General features: G+C 38.0%; 1 long non-coding RNA gene across 4 annotated transcripts in view; it reads right to left on the reverse strand.

The window, feature by feature from the left end:
* Positions 1 to 26,341, reverse strand: part of LOC147150032 (uncharacterized) — a 156,912-nt gene extending 130,571 nt beyond the window's left edge. For all 4 annotated transcript variants that reach the window (XR_015086202.1, XR_015086201.1, XR_015086200.1 and 1 more), the window contains exon 1: positions 26,158 to 26,341. This is a non-coding gene — a long non-coding RNA (uncharacterized LOC147150032). The remainder of the gene's footprint in view (positions 1 to 26,157) is intronic.
* Positions 26,342 to 26,620: the final 279 nt, after the last annotated feature.

Here is a 26,620-nt window from a genome sequence, read left to right on the forward strand (position 1 = left end):
ACAGAAAGATCTTCTCATACTCTGCTCTCAAGACTCCGTACTTCCAATTTCCTCCATTTCCATGTCTGATGCGCAATTTTCCAGATTGGTAAACGCAGCAGGGGACTCATAAGAGCGCTCGGCGGCGACTGGAGTGAGAGTTGAGCCGCAAAGCAATAACTGGCTGGGGGATGCAGATTGCTTGTGGCTCACCAACAACACACAGCCACCACAGTTGGGAATTACTCCCATTTGCCAAGTTATATGAGGACAGGATGCGAAAAGGTCCATTTCTGTGGTCAAACACATTTGCAAAGTGAGGGATTAAAACATATGCAGATGTGCATTCAAAATGTGTCTCCCTCTTGGTGTTTGTCATGTATAAAAAAAATGATTGAGGAACAACTAATGGGAAGTATGCACATCTCTGTGGTGTGCTTGGATGTCCAATTGTGTCGCACTGTCTCCGTAATGATTGCAAATAGTGTGCCAGCGGTCAAACTCTGAAGCCCTGATGATCACTTGGCTATACACATTGACCTCCATCGACTTTTTATTGATGTCTCTTCTCTTATGCTTTTTCTCCAGCGCTTTGGAACAGCACACAGGAGGAACTATTTCAAAGTTCTGCCACAACCAAAGCAAAGTTATTTTAGTAAGGCATACACTGGATATACTGAAAATACGCATTGGAATAAAACGTAAAAAAACGTTTGTGTTCACAAATACTAATCATGTGAAAGTAAAAAGTTACCACTACTTTATCCTAGTTGGATAATGACTTTTTTCTTACTGAAAGGAAGCTTGAGTCTTGTAAAATTGCTAATTATTTAGAAATACAATTTACCACGTCTTACTTTTTAAAATACAGTGCAGCTAGTTTAATGAAAATTATTATGACTTTTGCTAAAAAAAAAAAAAATTAAAAAAACATGACTTTCATCTTGTAAAATTAGAATTTTTTTCATGAAATTAAGACTATTTTTGTTAAATTGAGACTTTTTATCTTGGAAAACAATCTCTAAGATTACATACATTTTTCTCATACAATTCTGACTTTCTTGGTGATTTTTTTTCCCCTAACTTCTGTTAAAATGAACTTTAATTTCATGAGACTTACATCATCATGAAACAACTTTTTTCCTACTAAAATCCCATTTTATTTGTCATGATATTCAGATTTGTTTTTTTTCGGGTAACATTTTTGTTATAAAAGAAAAGACCTTACACTAATAAAAAGGGCTGTTTTTCTTAAGAAAAAAAAATCTTAACATTGCAACTGTTTTATATTTGCTAAAATATGACTTTCTGTACCAAAAATAACTATAATGCATTTTACCATAAGACCATACTATTTTTTTCTAAAACTTTTCTCCTTAAAATGAAGATTTTTTTTTTTTGATAAAATACAGCTATAACTTATTTCAGCTTCTAAAACTGTGACTTTCTCTTGTCAACAACACTTTTATTCTTCTTGAATAAATACACCTTGATTCGCCCAGAAATATGACTTCACATAACGTTATACCTTAAGTCTCATGATAAAATGATTAAAATAGTTTGAGTGTCACCCCAACAGTCCTTTCCGCTGCAACCAATTAGCCAGCACATAAAGAAATGTGCTGCCACATTTGTTCCTGCATTGACCAAACTGAAGGTGGTTCACAACAGTGACTGGAGCGCTTCCTGACCTCTAACAGTCAGCTTTCATTGTGTCTGCTCCTTTGCCTCCTCTGAGTGAAGCTACCTTCTGCAACCAATGAAACAAAGGAGGTCACCTATCACTCGCTGGCAGAAGAGAACAAGGCCAGAGGGAAAGATTCTAAGGGGGAAAAGGGGAAATAGAAGTGTGGCTGAAGTGAAGTGGAAAAAAGGTCATATCATCTGAGCAGTATTCTCAAAGTGTGGCATGGTGCACCACTCAATGGTATGCAGGTTCCCCTTAAGTGGTAAGTGACAGTATCACTGAAATGAATGTTCAAAGTGCACAAAATGGCTTGAACTTTTTTTTCGACCCAGTGCGGGAAATTTGGTAAGTACAGTTCAGTTGTATTTAACTTTTAAGTACAAAATACAATACAGCTGCATTTAATCTTTTAGAACGATTTGTTTCTTGTGTTTCAAGTAATCATTACAATTTCAGTACATAGTTTTTTGTTCTATTTGAAGGCCATTGTTAATGTTTTAACTGTGCAAAATGGCACAGTGGCCTACAATAATAAATGCAGGTATACTTTTTCAGAATAAAACCTCTGATGACGACAAATTTTCCCAGGCCGAATTTTCCCAGGCCGAATTTTGGTCCCAGTAGCCTATGTCCCTGCCTACTATGCTATTCTATTTTAATCTTGGTCCTGAAGGTGGCTGAAGCTTTTTTTGTTTGTTTTGTTACGTAGTGTAAAACGACACATAGTGAAAATGTGACATTTCAAATGACAAAACAATTATATAAAGAAAATAAAAACTGAATAGTGAGTCCTAGAACACTTGGCCTCTCCTGCTGTGAGGATTAAAAAAAAAAAAAAAAAAAAAAAATCAAATATTGATTAAATGATTTTCCATTTTAGTTCTGTGGTCCGTGTTTTTCATTTATTTTCATTTTCAATCTAATAATGTCATTGGTTTCATTATTAATATAGCAGAATTTGCATATTTCCTGTTCAAATACATGGGTTACAAGGGAAGAGCAGCTGCGAAGAGTCATAGCATCTTTTGAGCCTCACGCAACCACGCACACATTAACACGCGCAGTTATTGGCATGTGCCCTCACACAAGAGACATTGCTGTTTCTCCTTATACAGTATCTCCAATAGAATATACATGATTTATTACACATTTAGTGGACACCAGGGACAATTCTAACATTTTGTGCAATTTTGAGCTATGGTGTTCAAACTATTATGGAAAATAGCGTCACATGACTTCTAATGAATGACATGGAAAATACCTGCTGGTGGAGGGTGGGGGATGAACCATAATTCCACTACAAATCGTTGATTCTTTGATCTTTATTCAATCATAGTCCCCTAGTTCCAGCAGCCGCGTGTTATGCAGTCCACACTTCCACCTTTGAGCATGACTAGGAAATAGACTTGTCCCAAGCCAAGTGTCCATTGTGCCCTTAATGATCATGCAGAAGACAGTGTGTGCAATGCCTAAATGCGCAGGGAGTTTCCCCGCAAAAATTCTGCCAACTCCTCCCAGTCGAGCCCCACAAGGTGATAAAAGCAGACACTTGGCAAGCCACTTTCCCGAGCAAAGCATCTGCCCATTTGCAGGCACCGGGTTTAATGTCAGACTCTATCATTCTTACGTTGAAAATGACCTTGGCATCGGCGTACACGCACCGCTAACTGATGCATGGCTCTTAAGAGCAAGAGGGAGAAAATGTGACCGCAAATCAATTCAAGTTTCAACGCCGAGCCGTGTGACGGCCATTAGTAAAACAAAGTCACCTTCAAAATGAGCACAGACAGCCATTACTTCTCCGAGAGCTGCCTTATTGACATGCCGCTTGATTCTTGTCACGGTTGCTTGCCCTGCAACTTTTGGAAATTGGGCTTTCCATCCAGTTATGAGCACACACTGGGACAACTCTATCAACTTACAGTAACACTCTCATTTCGCCATCGACTTCCAAACTTAGCACATACAAGACGTAGCAGCAGCAGTGTGACGTCGCTACTTTAGTCAGCATCACCTCTAATGTGTGAGGTTGCACAAACTGGCTTGTGGAAGCTTGCTCATTTAATGTGCCTCTGAAAGACTGCAGATGTATTCCTAGAAAAAAAAGTAGATTCTCATATTGGTCCCTTTTTCTTACCAAATAGGACATTTTACTTCAAAAATGTGATTTTTTTTTCAAAATTAAATGACTGTTCCTGATAAAATGCGAAATTGTACTGTGTTCACAAACATGCTAATATGATGTGCAGCCCTCCTTGTAATGTAGAAAAAAACATCTTGCAGTATTTAATCAAAAGCACTATTTTTTTCTTAAAAAAAAAAAAGAAGTATGTTTTATTCACATAATATTGAGAAAGTAAATATATAATAAAAACGATCTTACTTTATTAATAGGGTGGACTTTTGTGTAAAAATGAGGGCTTTCAAAGTTAAAGCATGAAATATGGAGATCAATAACAGTTTTATAAAGCGTTAAAAAAATTAACTCAGTTAACTCAGATTTATTTACTTCTTGTAGCAGCTGACCTCTGCTCACTTTGCAGCCAAACTTAGATGAGAGTCATTCTCTCCAAGACAGACTGTTACGGAGTTTTACTTTAAAATGTTGCTCGACGGCTCATTGGAGAAAAAAAAATAATTACAACTTTTTTAAAAATCCACATTGATTCCAAGATTTTATTCAAGTGTCTGCTCCAAGCTTCGTAACAAATTGTAGTTGAAAAATACGATTGATCACAACCACTTATGGAAAATTTTGCGATTAGTTAAAAAAAAAAAGAATCACTTGACAGTGCTACTACGAATATATCTTTACTCACATAAAACTAAAACTTTTTTCCTGATCAAATACATTTGTTGATGAAAATATGACATTTGTTCTTTAAAAAATACCTAAAAAAAATATCATGACTTAGGCACGCACCTATCTGACTTACCTAGAACTTTGCTGTATACATTATATGAAATGTGTACTTTTGGCCTGGAAAGCTCTGCAACATGCTCATATGGTGGCTATGAACATCAAGCGAGGCTTGAATGAAGTTCAGCATGACACCCGCGAGCTCTTGAGGCAAACAACTTGACCTTTCCATCCTTTTTATAGATGAAACGGGCACCAGTTCCGGCACATATTCCCTCGTTACAAAGCAAGGAGAGAAATACAGTATGCCGCAAGGGGTTATATAATTCCCAGTGGAACTGTAAATAATTATGACTAACATACCCGGCGGCAAATTAGACATTTTTCAACTCCTGCATTGATGTTTAGTTGATGTATAAATGAATGGATCCAAGAATTATATTTTCATTCTATTGTGGGTTGTTAGGCACAAATTTCACTCTTGTCATTATGAAAAGAATGCCATTAATAGAGCTGTTGGTGTGATTTGCCTGAACAGATATTGCTCAAAATAATCAATAACCTAAAAGGGGAACCACTCAAAGGCAAAGGGCCATAATTTTGACTGTGTTACCGCAAAGAGCCACAGCATACACGTAGGGTTGGACAGAACCGCTCTACGGTCTCCACTTCAATCGCAGAAGTGTGAATTCAGTTTAAAGTAACTCAACTTTGATGACACATGATGATGCAACTGTTGACCTCAAGTATGCTTCTTTTTAAATGTCATACAATAAGCCAAAGGGGGCGGGAAAAATGTGCGCAAAAAAGAGAACTAACAGTAGAGGCCTTTTTCCCCATCAGACGGACAATGTGTTGACATACAATCTAACGGTGACCGCAACAGTAAATGCACACTTCTAATAAGTCCTTCTTTTATAGACACAATGAATCATATTTGGACAATGTGAGCAGATTGCAAACACAGTTGCTATCTCCACTTATGCAGACTGCTAATCAGGGCTAATATTGACAGTAGGAAAGCACTGATGCAGAAACAAGATGAACAAACAAAGCCAGTAGTGTATTGGGAGATTATGTCTGTCTGCCTTTCTGTCTGCCTATGTGCTTTTCCTTTCTAAATGAACACACATTTTATTTCTGTTTTTGGCTTCTCAATTGCAATTTGGGCAGGGTACACCAACTGCTGTCTATAGTGATTTAAATGTGATATATTGTTAATCATCTTTGTTTTCTCATAATTCCAAGTTCTTTAATACAAACAAAACAAATGTTATTTCGTAACATACCTACCTACATACATACATACATACATACATACATACATACATACATTAAGGCTGTAACGGTACACGTGGGTGTATTAATACGTTTCGGTATGGGATGTTCGGTCCACTTATTAGCGCGAGTTTACGCACGGGCGCTATAAACTGTTGCACGCGGGAGAGTAGTGCGGCGGCACTAAAAAGGAGCTAGGACACCAGAAGCCGTGATATATCATAAATGCATGGATAAATGGCATTATAATTGCATACACAAACAAGCCAGAGCTCGAAGGTCCCCGTAGACTGCGGTCTCCTGTTTGGTAACATTCTAGCTTTTCTGTTAAAATTGCCGATGGGAAAAGGTACGTGTATAGATTAATTATCACATTTTTATTCATCCAAGTACAACTGCGCGCGCTCTTCTTTTTCCGCTGCTTCACTCGCTTGCCGTACGATGCATTCATGAACCTCGGAAATATCACAACTCAGCAACACACAAATCCGACCACAACACAGATAACCCAATTCGTTTACAATATGCTGTTCAACATTCAAAGATTTCAATGCCTAAAAAGTGTATACAATTTCATAAAAGACTTTTTAAAGTTACTGTATTTTTTTCATTATAAAGAGTTTTATAATAGTTAGCAATAATTGTAACTGTTATTGTATGTATTTTTTTTTTCATCACAAAAAGTGTAATGTGTAAACTGCAAAGTGTAATGACAACTTGTCTTTAACTTGAATACTTAGATGTGTCATAGTCATAGGCTGTTGCTGCTGAGTATTTAAAGACTTCAGTGTCTTTATTGATCATTATTGTTAGTGTATTTTTTATTCTGGTGTAATTTGCTTAGAATATCACCCGAATGGTTCGCTTTTATTTATTTATTTTTTTTAATGTACCATTTACTTGTCATCTTTTTCAAAATAAACATTTTTTACAAAGTTCAAGAGACCAACAGCTAAGAAAGAGTCAGACCTGCTGTGCTGTGATTGGCCAGTCCGCAATTCACGGGGAGTTGCTTCGCGTAAGGTGAGTGGTTGTACATTTCATTGGAATCTTTTCAAAGACAGCACATGACAACTAGGTTATTTGTAAATGTGTAAAATATTGCAGCGGCAGAAGTCAAATACCAGTTTGATACCATCCGTCCATTATCCATACCGCTTATCCTCACAAGGCATGCCGGAGCCTATCCCAGCTGTCTTCGGGCAGTAGGCGGGGGACACCCTGAATTGGTTGCCAGCCAATCGCAGCCAGTTTTATACCAGTTGTATATTTTACACTTATGGTACCCATAAACAGTTTTAACAACCTAGCTCAGCTTTTGATTATGGAAACACTCTGTTTTTGTTGTGAATAATTATATGTAAAAGCAAAACATTTTCATTTGCAAGGTAAACATATCCAGCCGCGGTAGATTAAATGGTATGCATAAAAGTGAATTATCCTTGGCTGTTGAGATATGGGCCACAGTAAATGTTTCCCATTCATCTTCCATGCAAACAGTGAAAGAAGGGACACCTTAGCAATGACTCCCCAGTGCCTGTCTTGGAGTTCCAGCACTCGGCCAGCAATCTCTTTTAAATGAACTGTTTGTGTTCCTCTGACACACTCGCTGTTATTTTAATGGTCTGGAAACCACAGAGCAATATCGTAAAGGATTATTATACCTTTAAATCACCTGTGAGAACCAATCAGAGTGCATAGGTATTCCATTCATCATCTTTGCCGGAGTGCGGCTCAAATAAATGCTGAGCTTTAGTCACAGCAAGCAAGCACAGAGAGAGAACACTCAGCTTTTCAGGCTGTGGTGATTTGTTTTCAGAGAAGAAAAAACGCACAGCGTTACCTTTGCAATGCATTTCCTATTTTATGATTAGTGTACACTAATAGATGGTGCCCCAATCAGGAAGTCTGAGAGGACTACAAACTAATAACACGCACAAAAAAAACAAAAAACTATCATTTCAATAGTCATCTTTCCAATATCATTTCAATAGTCATCTTTCCAATAGCTACCTCCGCCAAGGAAGTTATATTAAAGTCCTTGCAACATGAAAATAAATGTTTTCTAAATTTGACACGCTCCTAAGAAGAGTGCCGTTAACAATGCTGCCAAATTTGAATGATTAGAATTATCTCAAGTAAATATAATAAAATGTCATTTAATTTGGGTTTAGTCCCTATTCCCCGGGGGCTTTTCCACGTACACACTTGGATGCCACGTACGATTTACTTTTTGTTTTTCCCCCACCTCGTCTATCCACTTTTCTTTCCCTAATTTGTACCTACTTGCGGCCAACCAACAAGGTGCTTTAAAGGTAACACGGAAGCAGTCCACATGTTGGCTGTACACAGGGGCGGAGCCATGGGTGGGCCTGGGTATGCTCAGGCCCGCCTAGATTGACAGACTGCCCATCCAGTGAAATTCAGGAAAAAATATATGCTCTTCAATTTTTAGAAAATGATTAAATTATTTTCGAATTGCATAATTGTGGTTGTCTAAGGAAGATCTGAACTTCATTTTATTCACTTTGTCATTTTATTTGAATATACGATGTGTCGGGACAGGAGGATTGTGCCCAGAGAGAAATATTCAGGCCCGCCCTGAGTCTTCCAGGCCCACCCATTAGCCACATTCTGGTTCCGCCCCTAGCTGGACATCTGACTCTTTTTTTATTTTTTCCTCTATCTCTTCCGTCCTTCCAAGAAGCTCTTAAGAGGTCTCGTCAGCGGACTACCTGAAGAGAAGATGCATTTTCAGGGTGTAGCCATAGCTAGCTAGTTAAATGCATGAAAGGACTGACATTTTTTCACAGCGGGGGAATTGTGACTCACGAGTCACCGTTTAGCCACTCCCCAAAAATCAGGAAAACTGCAATGGGGAAAAACAGTTTGATGCTGCACTCTCCACAATGACACCTTTTCAGCAATTATCTTCAAACGTGTACACAGTATAAAGAATTTTAAAAAAACGTTTAGAATTCATTCACAGGGTCGATATGTTTGTGTGTAACTTCCAGTGTTTATTACATCATCCTTGATTTTGTTAAGTGTTTGAAGGCCAGTACTGGCAGCCATTGAATACACGTTTTATAAACATGGTGTTAAAAAATATGCTTCTATTTTTTGCTTCGCTTCATGCTTTGAACAGTAGAGAAGAGAATGTTAAAAAGTGAAAGTCACCATGAAGTGGAGGTCCAGGGATTTCATTGGACAGCTATTTGTTATCAAATGAAGGAGGCTTAATAGCTGAATGAATTAAAAAACAATCTAACCAACTCGCAAGTGTATTATTTATCATCATATGGAAATAGCAGTTGGAGAAAATAGATGAAAGACAAGATACTCATCCAAGCACAGTGAGTCAATCAATACATCAGCCAACAGAGCTCCATGCCAACGCCTCTTTAATTGCCTGTTCTCTGTGAATGATTCAAGTTCCGCTAAAGCCTTTAATGAGGTGTTGAATTTCACTGCGGGGATTGAAACGCGGGCAATTAAAAAGGCAGATGTAGCGCGGCCCAGGTGAACTGAAGGATGGCTACAAGATAGCATATAACATATTAACGTCGTCTAAGCTGATGATTGGAACAAAGGTCCCAGATGCACCACTGCTGGATATATAAGAGGTATAGAAGTGCAATAAAGAATTGAAATTACCCAGATAAAATGCGTTGCTCATATTAAATACACTACCGTTGTTCTAACATGAATAAGTGTAAAATCTGTCCCTCCAGTGTGGCATTTAGTTGCAGAGACCTACACTTCATTTTTTTTTTTTTTTTTTGTGGTCAAGTAAACTACTGTGATAAATGATAAAACAGTACATGATTAGTTTGGGCATCTCTTACTCATCACCGCTCTGTGAAACGCAGAGAAGGAAACTAAATGAGTAATAGCAAGTGGAATCGTTTTTACACAACGAGCCTTGTTTACGTTGGTTCATTCGGGTTAATGGTGCAAAAGTGTCTATTATCAACTAATCACAATTTGCTCCCCTTTAAGCTTGGATGGATCACTGACTGGACTCAACAAGCGAGCAGTGAATTCTAATTAAGGCAATTGAGTGTTGAGTGAAACACCAACAGGCTAATGGCTTCTGCGCTAACATCCCATTTACAAACAAATAGCCTATCATGGGACAGCACAATAGGGCACAAAGTTACCGTGTCTGCCTCATAATAAGATGAGTGGGAACATTTCTGTGTGGAGTTGAAGACTCAAAATCTACATTGCCCATCAACATGAATGTGAGTGTGTTGGTTTTGTCTGCAGGCTATATGTAAATGACTGGCCACCTATCCTGGGTGTACCCTGCCTTTTAAATCAGCTGGGATAGGCTCCAGTTGTCCAAGCCTTTAAAATGACTACCACCTGAAACTTTTCCTTGCAAGCCAAACATCAGCTAACTCCTACCTAACAACATAAACAATCAGCTAACTCCTACCTAACAACATAAACAGTGAGCTACAAGTAAATGTGGGAAAATGAGGCACGGTAATGATGAGAGTGTGCTGGTGTTGAGTGGTAGAAGTTAAGAAGTGTTCTACATATTCTGGTTCAAGCCAGGTACTTAGACCATGACTGTACATTACTTAAATGCAGCGTATTACGTATAAATCTGCAAATATGCAAATCCATTGGTGGCGAACTGCGAGACTGAGGACGTCAACTGTATTTTCTTTTCCTTTGCCTGCATTTTTTTTTTTTATTATTAATTTGTGTTTTTGGTGGGGTAGGGCTATTGAGTAACTTGTTTGTTTTAGCTACAGTAACTCCTTAATGCTAATAATGTGTGATATTATTGTCCACACAGGAGGTCAGGTTGCATTTGCATATTTCAAAATGGCAGTATGCTGACTTGTGCCGCTATGTGTGTTTTATAATGCAAATGCTTAATGTGTGTTGTTTGATAGTGTCAAAAGCTGAAGGAGTATTACTTTTGTATTGCAGATTTATTGTTATATGTTTTCCGAGCAATATCTTTCAACAAAGACAGAGGAAATGTTATTTGATTAAATTAAACTACAAACGACTGGAAGCTGTGCAGCCAAGACAAAACCTATGAAATGAAGACAAAATACTGTTGTTAACAAATTGATAAAATTTCATGTAAGTTGTAAATGGTCAGTGGTTTTGAAAGTGTTTAGGGCAGCAAAACACACCACTGAGTGAAATAAATCAGTGCGGCTTCTGTCTCTGGTTACAGAGTGCAGAATAGTACTGTATATGGTGCAATTACTCTTTTTTTTCTCTCTCTTTCTGATGCTTTCCCAGTGAAACAAGTTGCTCTTCACACAACTTGTCTCTTTCCACAGCCGCTTGTGTACATTGTGTGTAACCAATCAAAGCCGCTTGTGTACATTGTGTGTAACCAATCAACCCATCCTGAGCCTCATTTTACTGTTAGACGGGCCTTATTTCACCTTCTTTCTCCCAAATCAGAATGTTCACTTGCATCTCTTTTTCTTGGGATTCTTTTTTCAATCTCCCACTTATCTGTAACCACCTCACTTTCAAACATCACTAGGCCATCTTCAGTAATGACCGAATAGGTCTCTAATTTCCATAATAATGATACTAATGTGTAGGATTGAGGGAAAAGAAACAATAGATTCATGGAAGAGTCATTTAGAGTTAACTCTTGCATCATCCACTGGTTTCCCCTGCCTCATTGTCGCAATTTCTAATAGCTGGGGATTAATATTTCATATATTTCGCTGCCGAGGATTAGAGAACAGGTGTCACCGTTTTATTTCTGTCACTCCAGTGACGTGTATCCAAATTTCATCTAGGATTGCCGCAAGAAGCTAAAACACAGAATGATAAAACCGATTGTGTTTGATGTAATCTGCGTTTGATTTTTTTTTTTTTAGACACAACTGGATTAAATTAATCATGTGGACTCACACTCTCTATGAAGATGGTGATCCTCATTTCCACCAGTAACTGTAAGAAAAACATCAATTATTATTTTTAAAGTGTAGCAGCATTTACAAAGCTCACCATAACTGATCCATGGCACTGCTCAACGTCTAAATTCTTCTAATATGAAATTATAACTAATTAAATCCATCCAGATAAACTGGGGGTTTTAAAACCTTTAGGTAAAGAGGCATTTTTGAATTAATATTTGACATATTAATGTTTTTTAGAATATTTGTGTCCAGATGAAGGGATGTCAGAAGGGCAGGATCAAATTTGGGATTGACCATAAGGAAAACCACACTCACACATTCTGATGAATGCATTATGCATGCAAATTTCATTATACAGTATGAATTCTATTGTAGGAAGGCGTTTGCGCCATGATACTTTCACCTAGTGGTGTTTAATAGGTATTGTTTGAACTAATACATGTTGTGTAATTTAAAACAAAAATCTGAGCTAGGCACTTTACCCTTTTTTGCCGGTCCGTCCTCCGTCCGCAACCAGGGTACTGAAGGATTTGTCCCATATTAGAATCAGGCTGATAATTACAGACTCTAGATGGATGGCTTTATATTAGCCAATATGTTCACCATATGTTTATCAGACGGTAATAACACATTTATGGTCATCACACACAAACAGCTAAATGTATTGACACATAAGCAGTCATATAACAATCAATAGTAAGGGAAGAAAGAAAATTTGTTGTGTCTTGTGTAACACACACACACACACACACACACCCCCACGCACGCACGCCCACACACCCACACGCACACGCACACACACACACACACACAGAGATCTGACCTTGTCTGATTCCTGTATTTCAGAGATTGAAAGAAATAGACGAGCAAATTCAGTCAACTTGTGTTGGCTTTATTTACATCGGATGCCTTCTTGAAAGCTTAACGAACACACACTGCGTAAATAGTTTGTTTTTTGTGAGCTAATAATTGCGCTTACATTCCAAGTGAATGACCTGCTGAAATTTCCAACAGTACCCTTCCATCCTCGACCCTCCATCCTTATTCATAAAAATCATCATCCTCCGACCCCGTCTGTCCTCGTGCTTTTAAAGCGCTTCCATCCTTACGTTTCCATATCAACTAGTGGTTGCATTGTGAAACTCTGCTGCTCACCATGATCGATGGAAAAAAAAAAATCTCAGAGGAGGCATTACATCTGCTTAAAAATATTGACGAGTCTGAGGATGAATTGCTGTAGCAGTTTGCGCTGTTTTTTTTAACAAGTGAATATTCCCACGTGACATCGATATGACACGCAGAGCGAGTGAGTTGAATGACAGAGCGCGTTATCATCGTATTCGTTACGCTTTTGTTGCCACAACCCTCCACAGCCCTTGCAGCTCATCAGAGGAAACAGCTCCTCCATGAAAGAAGTAAACACCCTCTAGACATCCTAAGTAGGGGTTTCGCTGTCAGCTATCATAGCATAGCAACACCAGGCCAATCATGGCCTCTTGTAGGGCAGAGGCTAATTAGGGGGGCCTTCATCCCAGGTGGTTGTATGGCAGTGTGTGGAATGTCACACTATCACGCAGCTTCCAGAAACAGAGCAGAGCGACCATCATTGGCTCAGGGATATGTTTAGCGCTCCATGCCGCACTCAGCGTATGTTGTGATGGTGGTCTGACAGCATTCATGCAACAAGAAGGCAGTGTCATTACTATTACCATTCCCAACTCGCTTGGTTTTTATATTCATACGGATTAATTCAATTAAAAAAAGTTTATACATTTGGCGAGACAATTTCACTATGGCAAAAATGAATCGGCAATGGCAGTCTGTCCGTGCCTCTCTTTATTTCTCCCTGCTCGCGTCATAAAGCTGCGCTCTTTCTATTTCCCTCTGTCTCTGCTCTGCATCCGGCCACTCGGTCACAAAGCTGTGGGGCACGGGGATCAAGAAACTCTCAAGCCGTGGGAACATATATTCTCATCCTGCAGTTAGTAGTATGCTACTTGTCATTGTTGTATCATTGAATATTATTGGCTGTCTTTTATGTTTTCATTACCTCAGTTTTGCTGCATCTGCATTCTGCACCATAGAGTGTGACACTAAAGGCTTTCTATTTTATTTTATTCATTCTTTCTTTGTCGCAGTAGTTGTTTTTGGGCCCAAGAAATAAAGTTCAGCTGAGCGTGTCAAAAGAACCCTTGCATGTCTATGTACACAAAGACTTGCAAGTACTGTGAAAGAGTGAATGGTTCATTAAACCAGCTATAGTGCTTTCACTTGGATAACTTAAGCAATTTGAAAGGCTCTATGTCATTGCGCATACTTACTGCAGCTCAAAATGTCATTATATTTGTCATATCATTATGGGATAACAGCAGGGACATTTAAATGACATAAATATTCCCAAAAATCAATGTATGTCGAGACATAATTTTTAGTTCTTCATTGTTAAATATTGCCATAGAATATTATGTTTTGCAGAATCTGTATTAAGCAATTGAAAATATAAACAAGAGCTGTTGTTCACAAACGCTGTCTATCCATAATGGCTCTGTGAAGCAAGTGCAGATTTAAAAAATTTTTGTAGAATATCGTCAAATTATCTTTATTGAATTTTTGGAAGAAATATCGAGATATATATTTTGTTAGCTCATATCGCCCACCCCTATAGTCGGACTTGAACCCATGTCCTCCAATTCAGAGGCTACATTCCCTATGGATTTTTCTTTGGCTTATTTGTTTTATTTGGGGGGGATTTCAAAAGAACGGAATACAGGAGGTGACATTAAGTAGGTAGACTGATATTCAAAGCAGTACTACCACCAGTGTTTGTGTTTTATTGCTTTAAGTAACAGGAGTTATCATACATTTACACGTTTTGAGAAATAGAGATGCTTGCTGCTAGCAAGATTTAAATGTAGTCTCACTTCACAAATTCCTCCCCCCCACGGGTTCCTGACCAAAGCTATTCTGAATTGACTCGCAGCCTTAGCCTTAGTGATATTTTAGTTTTGTTATGAAGCGGTTGACTTGTTTTTACTCTTCCAGGACAGCTATGAATGTTAAACTGTAAACCTAAACATGCCTGCACACTTAATAAAGCTTTTATGATGGCGACAATTAAACCCTGGGCAAGATTATTTCTATTTCCATTAGAAATAACTCTGACTTAAAATGCCAACTTGACTGTTTTCCCTCAACTCGTGCTTTCAGTCATGCACTTGAATGCATTTAATTTGCATGGAGTATTAGTAGGCGACGCTGAAGTGGTAAAGTTACTATGTTGTTTGTGCATGTAAATCTAAGGTCAGAGGTCATAAACGACCTGATTTTAGGCGCATGTTTTTCAGGCATCTTACATCACTCACAATTTTCACAGTGACACTGTTGACAGATTTCTCAGTCAAATGAATCATTTTTCTTTCATAGCGAATGCGTGCTGAGAATCAAGGCCTTTGTAGACTCATTGTAGTGCCGTGAAGGTCAGGAGAATGGTGATGGCTTTTTCATTGTCAGAGCTGTTAGCGTGTGGTGTGTAGTGTAACCCCATCCTTAACAAGCATGTCAAAACACTGAGTATACCTGAACATACTCGAAACAAGAATGCTTCACTACCTGCTTGTTCACCTTTGAGCCAAGGTGAAGGGCTAAAAGATTTCTCAGAACAAGGTGTATTTCAACCACGAGGCATGACTCAAAAGAACTTCAAAGTTCAGTGATTTAATACTGATGGTGCAAATTAGACCAGGGCACAATAGAGCAGTGTTTCCCAACCTTTATTGAGTCAAGACACAACATTTCACATTGGAACGAAAATCTCACAGCACGCCACTTAGAAAAACCCTTCACAAAAAGTGGATAAACAGGTTAATTACCGGTATGTACCTTCTGTCATCTAGAGGAAGGCCATTTAATTGTTTTGCCTCATACTATATATGGCTGGCATAGGTAAATTAACAAAAAGGTTTTTTTTTTTTCATTAAATTTTTTTTTTTTTTTGTCAAAATAATTCACATTGGTTGTGCCCTGCGACTGGCTGGCGACCAGTTCGGGGTGTAGTCTGCCTTCGCCCATTGACGGCTGGGATAGGCTCCAGCAACTCCCCGCGACCCTGTATAGGATAAGCGGTTTGGAAGATGACATGACATGACAATTCACATTGGATGATTTTACATTGGACGATCTCTCCCGCACGGCACAACTGGTTGAGAATCACTGCAATAGAGCACCTCTCACCTATCATTTAATTGTATTTAAAAAGCACCAAATCACAACAGCATTTATCTCAAGGCACTTTCACCACAGTGCCTGACTAAATGGATCTCATTGCTGTTGCTCATGGAATTTGTATAGTGTCTCACAAGAGGCCTGGGTTTGATTCCCAGCCAAGGCAATTATGGGCCAGTTTGGAGTAAAAACAAAACACCCTAAAAACTGCTCCCCAGGCACTACAAGCTTCAGTGTGTACTTGCTGTATTCACTTCTGTGATGGTTATAATACAGAAGACACATTTCAAGAATATGCACAGAGTGTAAAATTCAAGGACAATAAAGAAGATTCTTTGTACTGAATTGACAGATATACCGGGAGACTATACTGCACTATACTATACATACTATACTGTATATGCAGATTTTAATGTAAACTCAAGCAAGGATATGCAGTGGCATTTTGCGTGACCAGACCACTACATTATACATATATATACATATATATATATATATATATATATATATATATATATATATACATATACATATATATACACATATATATATATACATATATATATATATATATATATATATATATACATATACATATATATACATATATACATATACATATATATACATATACATATACACATATACATATATATATATATATACATATACACATATACATATATATATATACATATATATATATATATATACATATACATATATATACACATATATATATATATATATATACATATACATATATATACACATATATATATATATATACATATACATATATATACACATATATATATACATATATATACACATATATACACATATATATATACACATATATATATATATATATATACATATATATATATATATATATCTATGTTGAGGCGTTTCGTAACTTGAAAATTTCGTTTGAAGAGACGTTCGTAAGTAGAGGTATCACTGTATACATATTTATCATAAACAGTATTTATCCGATGTCATTTGGGTGGATTCATAAAAAATAAGGCTAAGGCTATACTGTCATTTAATACATACCAACAAAGGTTTTTCCAAAGCGTTTTAATGCCAAAATCTAGATGAAATATGGACACATAGTGACTATACATGATGATCACAACAATACTTCTCCCTCTTCCGGTGACCAGGGAGATCTTTTGTGAGGTTTTTGCAAATTATCTAACTTTTCTCCAAACTGCAGTACTTTGATCACATCTGCTGTTGATGATGTGATTCCTGTCAAACCGAGCTACTTGCGTGAGTGTGAGCCTCCTTCTTCACATCTTTTCAAGTTTGGAGACAATCGCACATTGTGTTCAGGCTTTCTCCCATACACGTCATAACATACCTTTCTACATTTTACTTCAGTGTTGTCATGTTTTAAAAGTTGAAAGGTGCATTTTTTTATTCATAAATTAAAAAGGAACGATAGTTTTATCAATTGTTTTATTATCAGATGGCAGTAAATCAATTACGTCCAAGCCAATGATTTTATTGGAAACAACTCAATAAAATATGTGAAGATGTACCACGTCCTACTTTTTTAGAAAATGGAACAGTACAACTTTACACTGTTGTTGTTTTTTCTTTGTACTGTATTTGCACACATCCAAGTATGCATTAACACTAAAACAAGATGGGACTCTATTGAAGTGAATTGAATATTATCACTATTTTATATTTCCTCTAAATAGTCAAGTAAACCCTCACTTTTACCATTAGCAAAAAGTAATTATCTGAGTTTCTTCAAGGACTAAAAGCTACTAACTGTTCCACCGTTTCAACTCTGTTGCCAACCCAAAGAATAACACTTAGTGAGGCAAGTCTTTCAGAAGATGTAGTCTTAGTTTATGCTTGTCTTATGGACAGTGTTTTTAACAACACTTAGTGATCCATAAGACATTTAAGATGAGTCATCGTGTTGTGTGTGTCCATGGTGATGATCCAGCAACGTATTAATTCTGCTCAGTCTACCTCAGTTCTCAGTGTTTTAGTTGCATTGCTACTATCATATCTATTCTAAAGTTTGCTTGTATCATGTATTTAAAATGTCAGTTTTATTCATTTTGTGCCACTGCAACTTAACTAGTGGCACTCATGTCGCACTTTAAGAATCACTGGTTTAGAGTATTTGCACTTAAGGACCATCTGGAATCATCAAAATTCTCATCAGGCATCAAGACTGATATATTACTTGATCTTTTGATGACTATTCATACAGTGCAAAGATATGTATGCATGGCCAAGGAATTTTCATGAGGCAATAAAAATGTAAAATCATGTTAGAAGTTACATCAGGGATGGTAATGTTGGCTGGTTTAACCAAGACACAATGGTATGATTATCACTATAATTGAGTCTGAATAATAATTAGGATTGATCTTCTCAACTTCTGACCTCTCCGAGTGTCATGTCAAAATGGCAAAAATGGGTTATTAATTATGAATATTAAATCTATTGAATAGTTCATGAGATCAAGGGTAGAAAAAAAAGTTATTGAGCCTTTACCGAACTTGTTTTTTTTTTGTAATTATGGCTTGTTTATTGATAAAACTATTGCATATTTTTAAAATAGTCCGTGCCATGTGAAACAATAGTATCAGTTGGATGATCGCCTCAAACATATTTACCTTGAAGCGTCCTACCTTTTACTGTCAGTGCTTCTCAACGTAGCGCCCATATTTTTCCAACCTTTTATCCTTCACTGCTCCCTTTGCTCTCTGTATCAAAATAGACAGCCGGAGGTGCGTGTATTCTTATGTATTGATCTATTCATTTTTAATGACCCCCACGCTTCCCTGAGCAGGAACCGTCGCATGTAGGTTCCGCCGGGGCAAATGATGCTGTCAGGCCTCGTTGCCACTCCGCGCTACTTAAAAGCAGAGCAGACAACCTTGGAAGTGCGTTGAGCGTATTCCCAAGGGATGTGGCCTTGTGGATAGTCTATGTCCTTGTCTTTCACAAATGTCACAACCTTTTGGTCTCTCCCCCCTTCTTTCACATCCGGCACCATCGAACAAAGACATGAAAATGCAAAAAAAAAAAAAAAACAATCAAAAAAGTGTTACAAAGGAGGTTGAGGTTCTTTAGGTAAGAAAGAAAGAGTTATTCTCCGATTGCATGTTCTCACTGTGTGATGGCATGTGGACTGGTCACAAAATAGGGCACAGGTACTGACATGCATCAATCATATTTCTAACACTTTCTCATTCCAGATGCTTTGAACCAAATTCCTCTCCTGACTCCTCTTTTTGTCTTATGTTGTAATCGGTTGAACTCATTTCCTCATTGTGATGAAGGCGATGTTACTAATGAGGGTCTCAAACACTGAAAAGGCCAGTTAAAATTCAGTCAGCTGAGATAGCAGGCAATTATTTGCTCAGGATTCCGAAAGATATCGAGTCAGAACTGGCCAGCCAGAAGATGAAGGTTAGGACATTTTGGGAGTCAAGTTGGAAAGCCATGCTCTAATTCTGTTTAAAACTCTGACAAATTGAGCTGTGCTTTTTCTCCTAAAGTCTACTACCACAGAATGCTCCTGTGGTTGTTCCGTGCCTTTGACCGTTAAACCTTTTGACTTTGTCAAAAGATTGCATTATTGTATCCGTCTTTTATTTTATTGTCTACTGTCTCATCCTACTCAGTTTTAAGTCTGACCTAAAAAAATTCCCTGCAACAAAAAAAATGGGGGGTTAAGTTCTTACTATCTTACATTTTGACCTCCATCCATCCTTTTTTTTTTTTTTTTTTTTTTTTTTTTTCCAATTCTCTATTTCAGTCCAACCCAGCTGATTTAAGGCAAAAATGGGACAACACCAACATTGAGTAACGTTAAATAATGGCGCATTGACGACAGGGCTGTAGTATTCGAATCCGGACTCCACACGGTTTGTTGCTGTCTCAGACTCCTTGGCATTTGACTCTGACTTGTCTTGAACCTGGCCGTTGGACTTGTAAAATATTTTTATGGAATCGACTGAATCCAATTATTTCTGAAAATGAATATCCTCCGTCAAAAGAAACTTGAAATAAACTTGTCTTGGACTTGGCCATTGGACTTGCAAAATATTTTTATGGAATCGACTGAATCCAATTATTTCTGAAAATTAATATCCTCAAAAGAAACTTGAAATAAAGTGTTTCAGATGATAAAAATTTGATTGGTTAACCGGACCGCGAGCACCAAAGCACGCAATATTTTTCTTTCAGTCTTGTCAGCCAACAGCTAAGTTTTATCAAGCATTGAGAATTGTGCAGTTTGCTGCTCCCCGGTGTCTAATCTCCTCCTCGTTTCTACCCCAAGGTTGACCATCTTTAATAAAGCAACAATGATTTTTAAATTGTTTTTGTTGTTTATCTGCACACACTGTTCAAGGATTCCATGCCATCAAAGAAGAGTTTTGAGCAAAATGACATTTCTCTAATTCCATGGTCGTGAAAATTGTATTTTTCTGTTTTAAGGTTTACTCTTAATCTCAACTGGACTTGGACTCGGACCTTGAGGACTTGGGCTTGACTTGGACTCAATAAAGATGGACTCGACTACAGCCCCAAATCAGTATTTATACTCTTCCCATTCTTTTTTTCTTTTTCCAAAAGGAGCTGTATTTCTACTTAAGTACAGAGTGTGAGTACTTTTGCCACCTCTCGTGGTGTCCCAATACTTTAGTGTACATTGTGTAGCTTCACTGCCAGACAGTTTAAAGCTGCAGCCCACTCTGTCTCTTCTACACTTGCTGAAAAACTAGCCTAATGAGATCACTGGCAACCAATTCAGCACGGATCAACAGTCGCTCAGAACAATTCATTTTTAATTGGTCTCAAATCCAATCCATTCAATATTGTAATATTGTCTCAGTCGGCTGAGTGACATGGTTGTTCCCTCAAGGTTGTTCACGTTTTGCATCTTCTACGTGATGTTGTCCAGGTACAGTAATCTTTTTCCCATTGTAGCACCCACTACCACCCTCTACCTGTGATGTTGACAATTAATAAACCCGATAGAAAAATAATACTTCTTACTTCTTATCTTTGGTTCACAGGAAGAATAGAAGCGTCACTGGCTCGCAAAGCCGAAGGCAGCGAGTGACGCTAATGTCAACATTCAAGCGAAATCACACTGAAATCAAGCATGGAGCACCTTCAACATATCACAATATATATAATATTTTTATATCATTGAAAAAAATGATTAAATCTACCACTAGTGTAATGTAAAACTGTGAAAACCATTCTACCGTCTAAACAAGGAGAGCAGGTAGCTATCCCCGTCTAGCGCAAGAAGCTAATGTGGACTCAAAATGCAATCAAAGATCCAAATCAAAGTCCTTTGTTCACAAAAGATGCCTGCTACCAAACGGGAGTCTTATCCAGCTAACGGGAATGGGAACAAAGGGAAGAACAACCATACCAAAATAAAACCTGTTACAGAAGCAACACTGCTCAGACAACCCCAGGACTAGTGGATATTAAGTCAAATCCTCATGACACTGAAACCGTTGGCAATACATCTCCATGTTCTTCTTTTGGGGTGTTTGAACTTCATAGTATTAGTATATTCATCGGTCCCTTGCATGGGTCGACATAGTCCACTTTGTTTGAAATCCATTGGGGATTTAATCACACACTCCTTTTATTTTCTTCTACTTTACAAGCGCTCTTCCCAACCTTCGTCTAACTTGGGTGACTAGCTGTGCCTCCTGCTTTGGATTCATCAAAGTGTCACTTCTAATTTGGTGTTTGTGCTGACTCCATCCCTGGTAGCAATCAGTGAAGAAGACATCCATTACTCCGCGCCGTGACAGCTCCCTTCAGACTCCCACTGGACTTTAATGACACCTGACAGAACACAGGTTTACTACTTAGCAAACTGCCCTCCTCAAATCCCCCAGAGACAGCAATCGGTGCCGGTTTGGATACTACATCCTTACTTGGTGTACAAACACCACACAGGGGAAAGCAAAGCAAGTGATCTGCAATAACAGAGTTCCGATCCAGGCTAAGAAGAAGAAGAAAGTTTGTTGAAAAACTTGTCTTAAAGATATTTGGTCACACAAGTCATCAATACCTTCTGAGTCATTTTTTTTCTTGTGCAGTAGACCTTATTTTAGTTAGCTAATATTGAATACATACATTTTTTTAAAAAGTCCTAAAGTGAATGTGTACAATATATGATAATATATAAACCTTGATTAGCTGTTAATGTTTTAATTCTGATTTTAGCATTATCAGTCATACAATTATAAATAGAAGTTAACCACCTGTATAATAAAATTAAAATAAAGTAAAACTACTTTTACTTGAGTTTACTCAACTTGTGAAAACACCTTGCCAGGAAATGATTAGTAATATGATAATTAGTCGTTATTAGGGGTGTGCATCTCTCCACAAAAGACGATTCGATTCGGTTTTTGATATGTTAGGTGCGAAACGATTCAAGGACGGTTCAATTTGAAAGTGGAATGATTCGGTTCGGTTCAACTCAGTGAGATTACGGTTCAATTCGATATAGTATGACTCAGTTTGATAGTGTATGATGCTATTACTATAACTATTATAACTATTATAACTATAACGATAACTATTTTAAACACATATGAATGAATTTATCAGTACTGTAAATGTGCCAATTCCTTCTAAGATACACCTCTCCAATAAAAGATGATTCAATATGTATCTCGATACATTTCAAAGTGCAACGATTCGATTTGGTTCGATTCGATGCACTCGCACCTTATAAATCAAAAAATGGTTTTACGGTTCAAACCATTTTTTGTTACAACCTTACTCATTTTACTTTCATTATACTTTCAGTTACATGTTACTGATATTAAGTGAATTGCTCATGTGTAAATGTACCATGTTGTTTCCTCATTGCCGTTTATGGTAAGCATTGCAGTTCCACTGCATTTGCAAAAGAAAGTTTCCAGACCATTATTATCTTTGAGGCTTACTGCTCTGTGAGCCAAACTGCACAGACCTTTCATTTAGAAAACTCTGGTTATTTGTGTTTTCTCTTCATCTAATGGCAATCCAAGTGTTGCTTGTCACATTGCTTGCTCCAGCCACAGGCCATTTGTGACCTGCATAAACAAAGGTAAACAAACAATGTGGCATTGCTGGAGGAAGGCTGACTTTTCTTCTACCGTAGGCTGCACGAAGCAGCTTGCTATGAGCAAGACAGCACACCACTCCGTGTCCAAGACGGCACAGAGACAAAAAGGTTCATCAATGACTCAATTAGCTTTAAATGGGTAAGAAAGGAGTGCCGGATATGATCCTATCATCATTATTGCTGTGTGCTCATCGTCAAATGTACTCATGAAGTGCGTAAGTCAACCTCTTTTAGGACATTAAAACTAACTTTGCCCGAGTGGCTGACGCACTATGAAAGTGAAGTCATAATTCTTTTATTACTGCTGGTCTGTAGGAACCTGTAAATGCACAGAAATATATATTACCTAATTTGGCAACAGCTACCACTTTACAAAAGTGTTGGACGTGAGGTAATAACTGTTTAAAATTGACCCAGATCCTGTAATAGGTGGCAAGAGTCCTCACCACTTCCTTGGTTGCAAACTTTTGATTTACTCCTAGCTTTTTATCATATGCAGATTCCCTTTTAAAAGTGTTCACTTTATTAGAGAAGCCGTGATAGAAGGCAATTTTAATGTATGTGTTTCCTTGCATCCGTAAATCACATTGTATGAGCGGAGCTGGGAATACCAATGCTAATCCATTTATTATGGTTCTGACCATATTTCATACCTGCTGACTTGCATACATGCTGAGAGTGTGACATGCCAGTCACCTGTGAATGAATTTTTAAGTGGTCACTCCGAGTACTAGATGTTGTTGGATATCATAGCGTAACCAATGCCAAAATCTATAAAATTTTCCATTCTGCTTCAATTCAATGAAATTTACTGTACTTAATTGCAAGATGGACAATTTTCAATTATGAACGGAAACCATAACTACACAATGTGTACTCATTTGAATGATGGAATTTAGCGGGCGTAAACCAGGGCCGGAGCCATGGGTGGGCCTGTGTGTGCACAGCGAAACCACTGTGCACAGGCCCACCCAGATTGACAGACTGCCCACCCAGTGAGATTCATGAAAAAATATATGTACTTTAACATTTTTAGTAAATCATTAGTTTTTCATTTGTGTTTCGTAGTATTTTTTTTATTTTATTGAATATTAAGAATGGCATAATTGTGGTTGTCTGAACTTCATATTATTCAGTTTGTCATTTTATTTTAATATACGATGTGTCGGGATAGGAGGATCGGACGGAAGAGGATTAGGGCCAGTCGGGGGAAAAAAAATAGGTTGGCAAGAGTCTCACTTTTATTCTCAGAATTCTGACCTTAAAGTGAGAATTCTGACTTTATTCTCAGAATTCTGACTTTAAAGTGAGGATTCTGACTTTAAAGTCAGAATTCTGAGAATAAAGTCAGAATTCTGAAATAAAAGTGAGAATCTTACCAACATTATTTTTTCCCCCCACTGGCTCTAATCCTCTTCCATAGGATTGTGCTCAGTGAGCGAAATATTATGGCCCACCCTGATTTTTCCAGGCCCACCCATTAGCCACGTTTTGGCTCCGCCCCTGGCATAAACTCGGGTACTAATTGGCTTTATTCCACCTTATTCGTATGCAAAGCTTGACAGCGTAGATTGAGTGTGGCCTACAGTATTTCAGCATCCACACTTTAACAATATAAACTACTATATGTCCGATTATACACCATAGGAAGGGATTATGGTAACGGTCAAATGTGAAGTTGGTACAGATATAGTCTTGGTGAATCCAATTTATACCCAGTTCTAGGGTAGAGTCTTGGCATGTCCAGTTTGTACCTAAAATTAGGGTTAAAGTACAGTCTTGGCTAGTTCAGTTTATACCCACAGGTTACTGTACAGTCTGGACAAGACCAGTTTTACATAAGTCTCATTTTTATCCCAAGTTTGGATCTGGTCTTTACGATTAGTTAGTGTACACTGTGAAGTCTCGACTAGTACAGTTTTACCACCAGGTATACAACAGGGAAGGACACATGGAAGGGCTGTATTATGGGCTGAAAAAAAATAAATCTAACTTCGCTACAGCCTGCTATTGTCGCTTTGATTACATTTCTAATTTGATTTGATTACATTTCTATTCAAATAAGGAGCTCAAACCACTCCAGATGAAGACTTACTGTAAGCTTTTCCAAAATGAACAGGTAAAAGATGAAGGGCTAGTAAAAATCTGGCTTAGCACCTGGCTGGTAAAGACAGTGGACTCATAAAGAGACTCTACAGCTAACTGCTGAATCATAAATCCCTCCTCTTTAGGCTTTACAATGACAAGTCTACTAACGTAGATGGAAATTTTGATCAATGCCTTAGAATTGGCTGTATTAAATGTGCTCTGTAAAAGTTTTACAGTACAATACAGAGGCCAAGATCTTGATATGACAGCGCATACTGTACAGGGCGCTCCATGCCAGACATTAACAGTACAGCAGGACAATTCCTTTCATTTCAGTTGTTTAATCAATTATTTACAATTCATTGAGGTGGTGTGGGGGGTTCGATCCACAGAACTTTTGGGCTACATGTTGTTTCTGCTTTTGTGTATGCCTACAAAGCTCAACACGCACTCAACTGTCAAAGTCTCCTCTTAGCAAACATGTAATAAATTAACATATATATTGTCCTGGACCGGAGCTTGTCAAACATGATTGGCAGTATTGATCAATTGGGATGGCGTGGATGGGTAAAATGCTGTGCAAGCAAACTAATTACATGTCAGAGGCCTGTGGATCTATACTGCACACTATAACAACAAAGGATTGGATACTTCATCCCAGGTATAATTAGAAATGTAAAGAAATATGTTCCAAACATTTTATGTACCTCTATGACCTATGATGCTATGTTTCAAATATGAAAGCAGCTCAAAGAAGTGATGCGCTCTATTTTGTCAAGTACAAAGTTACTCTTACCCAAGGACAAGATGACAGCATAAGGTTTAGGAAGAAGACAGGTTGTCGTTTAGCAAAGTTGCAGCATTGCTTTAGTACGTCCTGGGACATTCCTTTTTATCGCTAAATTAATCAAGCGGGGGTTGGTCGAAAGCAAGTCCACACGGCCCGTAAAACCCAGACTTTGTAAACTTCCGAGACAACTTCGCAGGGACTCACCAGTGCATCTGCCGTTGTTGAAAACTCACTCCTGGTGCATCTTCGATATTCCAACCTCTCTATCCGTTATGTACTTTTTGTCAAAGTGAGATGCGTCTTCACTTGGACAGAATATTGACTGATTAGATACCGCATGCCACGGTCCTGTCATCTTGGCTGCGTAAACAAATATGCGCGGGGGTCAGTCACGTGACGTCCGAAGCTCTGTCACGGGAACTTCCTGTTTTCGTAGTACTGTATATGGCACGGGTGTGTGATTGGTCCGAGGATGCCATGATGACATGAATGACAGACAAATAAACAAATAACAGAATAATGTGGAATGTCTCCACTTCCACAGCGTTGCCCGTGGCTTGGTCAACTTTTTTTTTCAAATTCTGATAGGCCCCCGTAAGCACGTAAGCACGTTGGCAAAAGTGTCGCTCTGGTTGCAAGAATTATATCATCTTATCCAGATACATTT

The sequence above is a fragment of the Filicampus tigris genome, chromosome 3 (assembly GCF_054856515.1).
Source record: "Filicampus tigris isolate MCC_2025a chromosome 3, RoL_Ftig_1.0, whole genome shotgun sequence".
In the NCBI taxonomy this organism is placed as follows: domain Eukaryota; kingdom Metazoa; phylum Chordata; class Actinopteri; order Syngnathiformes; family Syngnathidae; genus Filicampus; species Filicampus tigris.